Consider the following 13,906-nt stretch of genomic DNA (forward strand, 5'->3'; position numbering starts at 1 on the left):
GTGCCACTAACCCTATTTAATACAAGCCGATCCCACATGTGTAACTGTGTCCTGAGTTCTGAATGTCAGTGACCCCAACTTTGTGGCAGCGACCACAGCACCAGACTCCCTTCAGTTTTATTTGTTGTTGTTTTCTTTAAATAATTTTTTTTTATCTGTAAATCTATACATGTCTAAGATTCTTCTTTGTCCAACCACACAGGGACACTTCCGGGCCCAAGAAGGTTGGTGGGGGTATGTTGGTAATGTGGGAAAAGAGTGCGTTACATGCGGTTGTGGGGAGAGGCAGGTTCAAAGGGGTATCTCTCACAGAAAGAACTCCGGTATGTTTTAACAAATGCCTCGGACTGATGCCAGCTGACAGACTGAATCACAAAATGATTTTTCAATACTTATGTAGTGTGGATTATGAACAGTTCGCACCAAGGCTCGCAAAGGCACAGCTGCGGCCTGTCCGCTCGACTCAAAGACGCAGTACTACGAGCCGTCCGCGTCATTGTGGCTATCCCTGCCCTGTACCGCTGTATGCCACGCCACTCCGATTACGTTCCGACATTGGCCCCCACATTGCTACCTGTCGCATTCGCTGTCAGTGTGCAGGTTAATCATCTAGTTCTCAACATCTCACGGCCACTCCCTGAGGGCAGGTTTGCACACACACCACACCCATCCGGCACATGCGTCACAGGCCATGTGCCCACGCAAATATAATGGATCGACAATGTCACATCCTTTATTGCCGGAGCTGACTGGGACACTCTTTTGAGTAGCTTCGCGCCTTAGAAATCCATTTTAACATAACAAAACATAACATGGCGTAGCGGCAGGGTATCTCTCTCTCTCTCTCTCTCTCTCTCTCTCTCTCTCACACACACACACACACACACACTTTATCGTTCATATATATATGTTTATAAAAAATAAAGTTTGAAGAAGAAACATTTTATAAAGTTTTTGGTTGTTTTCTTAACTGCTGTGTGACTCTTTCTTGTTCTTATTACTGTTATTTGGTGGAGTCCACCGTGGTGTTAAATTTTGGGGCAGTTATCACGGGAATACTGGTGATGTCTGCAGTTTGCACCAACGTCTGAATAGTGTGTTACATTTATCTCAACTTTAGTTGCATTAAAGTGCTGATAATGAAATGCAGAGTGGCCGTTCCCGTGCAAAAAGACACAAGGTGCACCTAATTCTAAATACTACAATCCTGTATTGAATTGCACTGTGGTAGTGGGTGCACTTCCAGTGTACACACAAAATCAATGAAGAAATCTCATTGTATTTATATTGATTGGGAATAGTGGGTCAGGTGCTGGATCTTGACGGGATACACTGCCCAGTTTGTTTATTGTTCTGCACACGAAAAAATTACATCAAAACTTTCACAACAGCAATGCGAAACAAATTCCGGCGATAAGATGCGTTAGCACCAGGAATTTTACACGTGCTTTCTGCTGGTGTTAAGCAGGACTACTACCTGCAGCATGAAAGGGAACACAGCCAATAGCCACACCGGAACACCCACAGGTGCCATAGAGGCAAGGAGCATGATACAGGGATACCCATGAGGGCCACAAGACTCATCGCAACAACCCCAGGAACACTAACGCCCCCAAACCCGCATCTGAGCAAGTGTGTCCCTGTGGTCATTGTGCTAGCATGATAGGCACCGGCCCTGCAACATCACAGTGTGCTGTCTTCACCAGACGTTACCATGCACCTCAGCGTTGGCAGTGACCCTGGACATGTAGCTACACACTAATCCTCCTGCATGCACAAGCAGCGTGTGCTGTTCCGGCGTACACAGGTCAGCGCAGAGGTGTGCCTATCCGGCAAGGGGAACTGGGTGTCTCGGACATGTCCGTGTGCAGGAAGTGCGGTAAGTGTGTCTGTGTTCTGGTATGGCCTGCGCCAACGGCCGCAGCAGTCAATGTTGTAAAGTGGCATGCACCACCTCCAAATGGCACTGTCATGGTGTGATTGAAACGCCACAGGACATGCGTGAATAGGCATTACAAGGGTGTGCCGTAGGAGTGCATGTGATACAACAGCGCACTGTATAAAAGTGTGGGGGCTTTGGGAGGGAGGAGCAGCTGTTTAGCAACATAACACACACCATTAACCCGCCCATGTGCCACGTGCTGGGCATCTCATCCATGATAACCAGGGTCGCAGACATCCCACAACACTCACGACCGGCCTTTGTACACATCCTGTATGAATGCAGCTGGATGAGTTACTATAGGGATGAAAGGTTCTTTGTCTGAGCTATCTTGCGCTAGCACATCTGCTGCTCTGAGAAGTAACTTGCAAGTGGCCAGCACTCCCCTGACAGATACAATATTTGCATCCGTCTCCCACACTATGCACTGCCCGATTTGAGAACAAGTACACATCCCACACTCAAAAGTCCTTTGTCGTAGTTAGCGTGCATGAAATGGCCATCACACGTACTCTCACCACACCCCTGCCCTGCACCCATTGCACAAACACCAGGCTCATTGCACCAAGCTGTGCCATTTCATCCACAACACTGGCACACAGCAAGCCAGTGCAGCTACAAGCAGAGCCACTGACGCAATAGCAGGGCATCCCGAACACATGGTCAACTCCATTCATGTCCACCTATACCTTGCTCGTCTGCTGCATGTCCTGGGTGCACTGCCTTTGGCAGTACTGCGGATCACTTACTGGCTGAGTTTCCACATTGCGGACGTCACCTGCATTCAACCTGTATTGCAATGTTGCACGTGTCTATCCGAGTGGTGCATAGACGTGTCGCTCACAAACGAGTGGATAGCGGACATGGATTACGACGGGTGAGTGCGCCCCCTGTTGGCCCACGACCAGGAGTGTCATGGTGATGCCCGTTTATGGCATGCATGGATGTTTGGCATGCATGTTGGGAACTGGACCTGGGAGATTGCACGTGTCGTAGTAAGCAGTGACCAAATTGACCCACTTCCCGATTCTGCTTTGGTGCACATTGGGTACAGTCAGCACACTCGACTCAGTCACCTGATGGATTACGTCGATGACACGTCAAATATTGTGGCCAACCATCACTCATTAGAGATAGTGGCTTACGCAGCTGCACTCGCGTTCATGGCCGAGTGCCAAGGTACCTGCAACCACAACTCGATGTGCCACATTGCACGTGTCCCACAGCATCATTGCACGGTGTACATCTGCTCACATGTCCCAAAACAACAGTGGACATGACTGCATTGGGGTCGAATTATGTCCGAGGCGCGAACAACCAACACTGCTTGACATTGACGTGTGTTGGTGATGAACTACCCCAAGGTGAACATGGACGTTTTCCTACGTTCCTTATTCAGGCATGCTGCTGCATTTGTCTGCATAATGTGGCACTACTCGTGGCTGCACTGACACACTTTTTTTTATAAAGTTTCCACATTTTCACTTGTCTCCAAATGTGTTGTGTCTTAATTTGTATGCCAGTGTGTGTGTCATGTACTCTCTGGCTGGCTGCCATACGTGAATTGCTATCCCATCCGGACTGTGGGTTTGTACCTATGCGTTCTCATGTGCCTCTTTCGTATTGACGCTTTTGAACGCTTATCCGCCACAGGCGAGTGCATTTGTGTCCTGTGTTCGATTGTGCGAATGTTTGTGTTTGGACAACATTGTGTTAGATGTTGATGTACTCTGCTTCATATGTGTGTGTGCTGCATTATGTGTGAGATGTCCCTTCTTGCGAGTTTTTGTTCACACTTCTCCCTTTCAGGCAGTGTGGTTTTCACTTCTATGCTAGTTCAGTGGTGTACTGTTGGCGGGTTGTGTGACTTGTGCTCCTTGTTGGTGTGTTTCATTTTGGCCATGGTTTGTCTATACTTGTGCTGTACTTAATTGTGCATGTGTGCCATTGTGCACATCTCCCCCCGTCTCCCCACTCCCTGCTTCTTCCTCTTCCTGGTGCTGTTGTGTCTGTAATTTTGTGGCTCCACACATAAATACATGCAATGAACAAATTCGAATAGTTCCTTGATTCTTTTAGGTTTCAAAACGTCTCTATTGTTTTTAATTTTTTTCCCCATATAAACAGTTTTTTAATATTCAAGGACACAGACGTCAGAAGTGCAACGTATTCTATCAACACACTTTCTAGAACATGCTACAACACGTGCAGGTTAAAAGTTCATAATTTTTTTTAAACCTAACAATATTTTTTTTGCAACATTTTCTCGAACATTTAACGGCACATGCAGGTTAAACGTTCACAATTGTTTTAAGTTCGAACAGTGCCTTCCAAATGCAAGTATCATGTGTGGTTGGTCTGAGCAAATGTTATCCTATGATATGTACTCCACGTTGAAACTGCTTTTTCTCAACCAATCACAAAGATGCTTTTCCACAAAACGAATGTGCACCCTACATTTAAAAAACAATGCTTTTCATCTCCCAATCAGGTATCGTTTTGTATGGCAAAAAAACAGTAGTTCCCATCTTTAAACATATCTCTTATTCTACGAATGGACTGCATGGGCTACAGACATCTATCCATTCCTCCCAGCCATAGCTTCAAAATGCTAGTGTGAATCATAGGACATCACTATGTTTTCTGGTGCAAGAGGTATGCAGAACAGAGACGTATTGACTTAGACCGAGGTTTACAAAATGTGGACATTAAATGGTTCGGAAAGAGAGGAATGAAGTGGCACCAATTGTTGCCTTTGGTTAAACCTGTTTGCATCTCCAACACCCTGACCTCATGATTGTGCACTGTGGTGGAAACGGCCTTGGCACATTGACTGGGGTAGGTTTGGAAATACTAATGAAGGACATCTTTCGACAATTGATGTTGCTTTTGCCTCAAACTGTCTTTGTATATTCCAATATATGCCAAAGACAGAAGTGGAAATGGTCAAACCAATTTTGTCCTGGTCAACAAAGCTGTGTATGCATACCTCAGAGACCATAGAATGGGGTCGATCTACAACAACATACGTTTTGATATGGCTGATATCTACAGAAGTGATGTAGTACACTTCACAGATCAGGGAAATCGAGTTATTCTGAATAACCTGAAGCTGGGCATCCTTACTTCTATGTAGCTCCAACACAAGGCCTCTTTTTAGAGCCGCCTTATATTCCCAATATCGGTTCGCAGAGTGACTGGTGCAATTTGGATCAAAGATGGACGACGTGTCCTCTGTCATATTAAAGTAGCAACAAATTCCAGGAATGCGTGAACGGACTGCTTAAAAATAAAATAAGCAAGATAAGTGCCACGGTTGAGGGAAATAAATAATTAAGAAAAAAACTAAAATCGCTTATTGATATGGATTGCCGTGTTTTCACTCACAAATATTCCAAGTTCTGATCACCACCTAATGGCCCATATACTTCTCACTGAACAATTAATAAATGTACTAGTCACATCAACTAGACCTAAAAGGGACACTGAAAGGTCTTCTGAAATTATGAAAGCTGAAAGCGCAGTGAAGATGCTTTCTACTCCGGTATTAAAGAGGAAGGAGAAGGGTCCCATCAATCCTGAGCGGATACATATCCATCCTGGAACACAGATTTCTGTCCGGAAAAATGTCAGACTGTGATCCAAAATTTGAAGGACATTTTAAAGTCATAGACTCTTCACCAACAGCTGTCCGCATTGCCGAAAGGAAAGCATGGATACACCGGACAGACATCAGGGTCAACCCTGCACCACCCCAGAACTAAGAGATGAACAAGAGGAAGGCATTGTGTTTCCATTGACTGTCCAAGAAGACGAAGAATGTGATCGCTTGGTCGTTTATGGATTCAGACACAGCCGCAATACCCTCCGCACAGAAGTGTCCTATGAGAAGTTATGTACATACATTCTAATATTTTACATTACTGTCGGAGTGGCACTAGGAATATTCAATAGGTTTACTGTTATTTCTCATTGTATTGATAAAAAGGCTTGTATTCCTCGAACTATTGAAGATGCCAACGCCACACTACACCCCATATCCCAATTAACTTTTTCTGCTAGCACCTGAACTGAGGGAAATGACCTCCCTAGTAATGCAATGTCTTACAATATCTCCGACATTAACATCAGCACTGCAAATACCTATGCGCACAGTGTCCTCATTCCCTTCCCCTGTTGAAAATAATACTGAATGGGACAGTACCATTGCTATCACACTACAACGCCCACCATTGTCTCGTCATCGTAGGGATGCCCCAGCAGTTAGAGAGCATGCTGCTCATGACTCCCTTCACGACAACATGTGGTACAGTGAGATGACCACAATAGGGAGAGAGGAAAATAATGAATTCTGTTATGTGGCTCATACATTCCCCACGCAGTAGGCGCAGATAGACTGATTTTCTTAGGGAAGTATTACCACACGCTGCAAAATATCTCCTACAGCTGTTCATCAACAGAATACAGGGGCAAGTTCAGATTATTTAGGCCAACATCTCTGAAGTGTTTGTAAATCGAACAGTATGGGACCACACCCCAATGATGCACAAGGTTATCCCTGACAATTCCTGAATGGAGGGGGATGGTAACAAAGATGTTTAAGGTAGGAGTTCCTGATATCTATCTTAGTGTAGCTTTTGGTAGGAATAATGGGTTTATGATAACAAGATCACCATCAGACTGTCATGGCTCTTTGCCCCACACCCTACATTGCCCATGCCAAAATAGAACTGCTTCACGCTTATTTGCACAAATTTACGTCCATGACAAATGGAGTGCCCCAGGTTACTTGAGATATAGAGCAGTGACCTTAGGGCCACATAGGGTAGACTCAGATTAGGAAGATGGGATAGACTGGATGTCTACTTGGGGTGGGGAGAAAATGTCAAAAATTATAAAAAGATTACATATTAAAGTCATCTGTTCTCTGGTTTCTAGGAAATGGCACAGTACCTGTTGGGTGCAACTCTGGATGCAACAGCACCATCTACCATTTGGACATACAATATGGGACCTCCAGCCTAATGGATTTCTACTGGGCCTGCAGAGAAGGTCTCTATCCTTGAAGGAGCAGCCTGTGCTCACTAAAACAATGCACAAAGTCTCCCTGATCGTTCCAGCAGCAAATATCTCCCACATCCATGCCCATCTCTGGTCTGTTTCCTTGCTCAACCGACATTGGCGGTATGCGGAGTACTATGGGTGGACAACATTCAAAGACATACCGCAGGAGTTCCACCTACTGAACAGGGTCCAGCTATCTTCAAAAGACCAAGAGGAGGGTATGCCTTCGGATAGGGAGTCTGTGCTGCACATTGCCAACGATGAAAAAAATAGTTCCATCACCAAGGCCATCAAGGACTTGAACAACATAGAAAAGAAAATGATTGCTGGAGGAGGTGCCATAGCAGCCACAGCCACTGATTGGTTAAGCTTTGACTGAATTCCTTCATGGCTGTCTGCCATTCTAAAAATGTTTTGTTACCGGTTTTCGGTGTGCTGTTGCACTGTGCAGTTGTTGTCATTTTGCTAGAAATACTGATAGTAAATTAGTAGGTATGAATTATGTAGGTATAGGGAACATTCAGAAAGCCAATATATAGGGAAAAGCATAGAACAGAGAATGGGGATAACTTAGCACTTATAGAACTAGTGGAAGTCACAACTACCTACAGGACTACATTCAATGCAGCCTGCTACCATTACCCAGTGCCAGGTCAATAGCCCCCAACTCACCACTAGCAGATACTAACTGAAATGGGATTTAAATATGGATCCACCATCACCTACACATCCCTCATTGACATACCTGAAGGAGAGTATACAGAGTTGAGGAAGACGCAGGAAAGCCAATGTTCCAAAGTGAATGACACCCCTGGGCTACACCAACTAGGAGGGCCTGCAAGGTATGCTGTAAGGATTTGGTTCAAGAATGAACAAGAGGAGGGAATAAAGCAGGGTCTAGTTTTTACCGTAAAGTGCCCCAGGCCCATTCTGTCCATATTGGAAGCATAAGAGTCTCAATTGTCCCTGTTAGCCCATAGACATGGTTGTGATAAAATTGTCCACACTGCCTTGAGCGTCTACAGAGGGAGTAGGCTCCAAGTTCTCCTGTACTCTCAGATGTATCTCTCCTATGACCTCTTCATGTACATCTTTCTGAAAGTTAAGATGTAGCAATAACAGGATGCGTTTGTCATTTAGGAGAACATAATTGGGCAAGAGTAGGAGTGGAGGCCGACTGGCCCAAATGGGACTTTCCACAGCTTTAGAAATTACAAGTGACCACTAACCTTATGTATTATTCTGCTTTCTTATAAAAAGTTTGCGAAAAGTGACACGATAAATGTTCAATTTCATTATGATTTATGGACAAACAAAGTGACCTTTTGGTAAACTTCTGTAATGTAGTGTCACTCCTGTGTTCCTACTGTTGCCAAGAAGTGGCCAAGGTCTGCGGTCAATAGCTCCTCATTAAAAAAAAAACAAGTATAAAAGATCTGCTCTTCAGTCCATTCATTGACCACCTCCTGCAGTGTCACGCCGTTGGTGGTCCAGGTTAACCATTTTATTTTAAGCTTTTCCTGTCAAGGTTGTGATGTTCATTTCATTCGGAAGCTTTCTCTCTCTTCCTCTCCCTTTCCTTGCATTATCGTGATTTTTAAACTTACAAAATTGCACGATTTACTTTTTTATCTAGGAATGTTTTTCTGGAACGTGTTTTCTTCTAAATTACACTATGCTACTTTTGATTAACAATGTGCCGTTGACATTCTTTGTTCAAATTGTTCTTTAAAAAATGGTGCCACTCTGACTCAGTTCCTGCATCTCACACGTGTACTTCCTTATTTTAGATAGAGCACCCCTGCTCAAATTAAGGTGGTGTAGTGCACCCTAAAAATCACCCTCCAACAGAAGCATGGCGCAGATTCGGCTACCAGTTCCGTGGGTGGAGTGTGGCCTAGAACCACAGTGCTTAATAGGAGAAGCCCAAGAATTCTTCAACAACTTCTAGTGCTTCTTCGATTTATCAGACTTGGATGACAACTACTGGGATGAAGATTATCTCGTCTGAGACCTCCCTCGGGATTTGGACCAAGAACGTTGGGGAGCCGCCTTCTTCCACATCATCAGGTTCTTCATCGCCCGCAGGCGAATAGCCTTGGGATGCATTGACTTGCAGTTGGTGCACGCAGGGCCGGCCCTAGGCCTGTGCAAAGTGTGCACCTGCACAGGGCCGCCAAACCCCAGGGGCCGCCACGACGAGGATCGGATCGGCAGGCCTGCCAAGTATCACGCATCACGTGTGACTAACGCATTTCAGTGCGGTTTTCCGCATCATCGCACTGAAATGCATTGTCACGCATTTTTAATGTCACGCTGAAACTGGCTAAGCCACTGTGCTAGCGAGCGCCGCTGGCATCTGTGACACAGTGTGCCGGCTCTGCTGCTCCCCGCAGACCTGCCAGCAGGTAGTTAAAGTCTTGCCTGCAGCTCAACAGCCTCTGGCTGAGAGTGTTACAATGTTACAAATCAGCCCCCCCTGCTGCCAGGCTGCCTATTTCACGCTCGCGGCCCTTCCGAATTACCGAGACCCGGGGCGGGGCCTGCCCCGTTGGGGGGATTATCCGGATGTGACCTCTGCCTTCCGTCACGTCTTGGAGGAAGTCATGTCGTCAGAAGCGGCGGGGAACTCGAATGAGGCTGACGGTCGCGTCGAGTCCTCTCCTGGTGCGTTGTGAACACCACACGCTGCTGTGTGCGCATAATAAGTTTGTAACCCCCGTTAGATTCCAGGCCGGCCAGCTGCAGCATAATTGGCCAAATCACTGCTTCCTCAGCATGGCCGCCCGCGTGCAGATTGAGGAGAGGCATCAGGCGCAGGCAACACTGCGGCCGAGCTGGGAGACTGGCTCTGCGGCCGACCCCCATGTTCACCGCGGCCGGCGCCGGCGCAGGACCAGGACCAACGCAGACAGAGACAGTCTCTGAAGTAGTAGTTCAAGTAAGTTCTACTTATAATTAATTACCTTTACTTTGGCCACGCGTTGATGCCTGCTGCCACTGAAAGTGTGTTGTATATTAACTTGTCACGCAGAGCCGCGTGCACGCACAGTCATGCAGATGATATGATATTAATTTAATTGAGACACACACTAAAATATGCAGACAGAGCTACTCGGTCTCTCTCGCCATCCTTATGAGCGACTGGTTATCTGCAAGATCATCATTTGATTTAAAATTCACAGTAATTTGCACTGCAGGCCTGCTCAGTCTCCTCGTTCTTCAGAGGTTATGGGCACCCCAGTCCACTAGGCTTTATCTTTGTCAGACCACTGTGAAGAGATCGCGCTCGCACTGACAGCAGTGTTTTACGTCCGACTCCTGCAGTGCCCCCTGCTGCTTCGCCAGCCCAGCCCCCAGGCAGAGTTTCTGGGCGGGCTTGTGATACAAAGCATTCTTCACCTGCCTAGGCTCCACGTGTGTTCCGGGAATGGCGGGGCACTTGTGTCCATCCAGGCGAGCGCTGTGCTGTACTTTCTTGATAAAGCAGAGCAGACCAGAGCCTGTGACTGCTTGATAACCTGATTTGGCAGCGGTGAACGAGTATTGTAGACTGTCAACTCTGCACTGAGCCCCCTAATTCAAGAGAGGCCCAGTGACTGCTGCTGTCGGAGCACTTCCAGCACCAGTTCGGGCGACTGGCAAATTTAGCGGATCCCATACTGGAGAAAGTTTGTTAGTGGCCTGTCCAGAAGGGGCTTTCAATCTGTGCTCATAGAGTGATGGCTGCAATTGGGGTAGTGACGTATACCAATGAAATGTTGCAGGTAGAACTTTTAAATGAAAACATACAAAAGGTGTTGGTACTTATCCGCAGTACCTATTTTCTCCTTCAAAGCGCCACTGTTCTCCCATTAAATTTGATAGCATTGCTGCGAAGTGCCGATGCTCTCTCTTTTAATTTAAAGTAGTGCAGGTACTCGGTACCCCACACCATCTGCCCAGTTACAGCAATAGCTTACAAAAAGAAGATTGGATTTACTGATCACTCTGGTGAGGTTTAGTAGCATGGAATGGCAAATTTAAAACAGAGCTCAGTGTCAATTATCTGCAGTTCTGTGGTGCGAGCAGGTGTAAAGTGTAGGATGAGAGGAGATTATGCTAATGTATGAGAGTTTTATAGGGACAAGTTGGTGTTTTGAAGGAGTATGTACATGGGAGAAAGCTGAAGAAGGATGTGGTATTGCTTTTGCCACCTATTGAGGACTGCCCTTCTATTTCTGGTCCTTTGCAGCAGTTTTAAGATAATCTTAGAGTTTCTCGTTGCTCAAATGGGTGTAATTTCTGAAATGTATCGATTTCCCTTGTCTCCATTACTTGATTTTTGCTTGCGAGAAAGTGTCACTCATTGTCGTTGAATGTCACTCATAATTTCACTGATATTCAGAAAATGTCACACATAAGTATTCTGAAACCTTGGCAGCTATGGATTGGAAGGATCGTTCGTGGCACTGGCGGCCCCCTGGCAGGATTTGGCGGCCTCCGGCTCCGACCCCGGCTAGCAATGGCAGCGTTGTTGTTTTCAGTTTCACTTGCCCAGCCAGCCAGCAGTTTGGGCCCCAGGGCCTTCAATCTTAGCCCTACTACCAATGACGTGACGGCCCTGGGACAGCCCCCGCGCGCTGTGCGCAGTGCGCAACTGCACCTGCTGCTCTTAGCCGCTGTGACGCGTCACGGTGGTCACGCTCCCGGCGCCAGGGAGAGTGCGTGCGTCGTCATCATGTGAGAATAAAGAACATTAATACAGGCGCCACCGATGAGCATTCAGAAAACACCTCTGTCTGACTCCAGCATCTCGACTCTTCCCCGACCCTTCAAATTTGGAACGGTGAGAGTCTCAGAGGACAGCGGACTTGCAGGTATAGACACAACAAAGATACATTCAATCTGTGAATATTATTTGACAGGCACTGTTGTGCAATGTGCAGGCCAGCCTCGAGTGGGAACAGTCTTACAATGAAAGCCTGCCCTGCTGCAGTGCACCATGGACCTCGTTCAGTGTTTGTGACACTTCTAGTTGATGCAGAAACTAAACTCCTGACCACTTATCAGTCCACACCACAAATACATCTTCTCTTTTAGTTGAAATAAAATATATGTTTCGTACCTTATTCAAGGGGCACGGATTTTAGCAAGCTTGGCAGGATGAATGCCGGATTTACAAATTATATACTGACCTCTGCAGCAGCCGATCAACCCACTGAGCTGCTATACAGCTAAAAGTGGTTTAATCAGAGCTTTCTTAACTTCACCAATCTCTTTCGAAATGGATAAAACTGAAGGGGTCACATGTAGAGTGTTAAAGGTACCGCGCAAGCAACACAGCTGCCAGTGCCCCCGCCCGCATCAAGAGTGAGCCCTGTAGTCAGTCCTAGGTTTTTAGCCCTCTGCACTTTGTATTATGGGACTTGTAGTTTGCTTTTCTCATCTTAAACGTGGACCTAAATATCGTAGAATACACACTACTCCTGCTGGATTTGAAAGTGGGACTAGCTGAACGTGTCGAATAAAGATCTGGGTAACTCCCTCTATCACAGGAAGAAATAGGAGGGGGGGCGGGACGCCGTCATATCGTAACTGGATGATACACAGGCCTGGACTGCCATGCCCAGTGCTGCCTGATGGCGCAGACACCGGCAGTGACGCACGCCATAATTCCAGTGGACGTATCATTAAAACACCTTCCTGAGCTCCGCCCCGTCCGGACCCCCTCTTCCGGGGCCCCCACCTACGCTCCCTGCACAGGGCCACCATGAGCCTAGAGCCGGCCCTGGTGCAGGCTCTGGAGCTGTGGCCTGATCCCAGGCACCACGGACAAATCAAGTGGGATCAGAGAGAGAAATGTCTGTGACAATCCTCCCAGGGTTTAAATCCCTTGGACTCGTTTGGAGGGGGGGGAGGAGGGATAACCCTCACACATTGGGAGCAAAGCTAAAGGAAAAAAGAAAAAAGAAAAATCGACATGAGGTAGAAAAAAGTGGTCAAAAAATGAACAAGGTAGCTCTCCAGATCGGCAATGTTGGCAAAGGGAGAAAGGAACTAATATCAGTGCGCTGGGGTGGTGCCTATATTGGCACCAGGCATGTTGCGTCCAAAGCTGAGCAGTTCGATACCACATACCGGCAAAGAGGTACTGATTAAGATTTTCCAGATCTACTCTGACACTTGGAGAATATTCTAAGGTGAGGAATCTGCAGTTAGAAGCCTCTATCTGAAACGACATTACATAAATAAGCTGAAAGTCACAGATCAAGTTCTGTTTAAGTGATCCAGAGTTATAATTTTATGACAAATAACCCACACGATTCAATAGGGACAAATATCTACAGTACGTCAGCTAGGTGCTTTTGACACAGTTCCTAGGCAACCCCCTCCATAGCTGACCTGTAATAGATACAGGCAAAGTAGAGGCTGCTGTGGTGTTAAGAGTAGTTAAAAACCTTTGTGACAAGCCTAGTCAAACGCTTTACCTTGCTATGTCAGCAGGTCCATGGAGGAGTGTAAATTGCTTGCCCAGGATGCAGGACCAGGAGGATTTGTGGATGACAGCGAGGCCTTCTTTTTTATGTGAACGCTCCATATGATGAATGCTTTAGCCTATGGCAAGGAGAAGGATTTGTTAGGAGATGTGGGAGTGATGATTCTTTGATGAAGAGGTAGTCCAGTTTGTGTTGGCTAATGAGGTCTCCGATGTCTAGTGCACAGAGTACTGCAGAGCGATAATTAATGAGTAGGAGTTGGAAAGTGTGTTCTATAGTTGGAGGGTGCGTGTGGTAGTTAGAGGAAAGTTTATGAGGTTAAGTCTGTGTTTTGCAAATGCTACAAGTGTTTTGGGGTCATCTAGGTTTGGGTGTGATTATGTGAATTGGCAGCATGGGCTGATGGGTGAAGGACAGGATT

Source organism: Lissotriton helveticus, chromosome 2_1 (genome assembly GCF_964261635.1).
Source record: "Lissotriton helveticus chromosome 2_1, aLisHel1.1, whole genome shotgun sequence".
Classification (NCBI taxonomy): domain Eukaryota; kingdom Metazoa; phylum Chordata; class Amphibia; order Caudata; family Salamandridae; genus Lissotriton; species Lissotriton helveticus.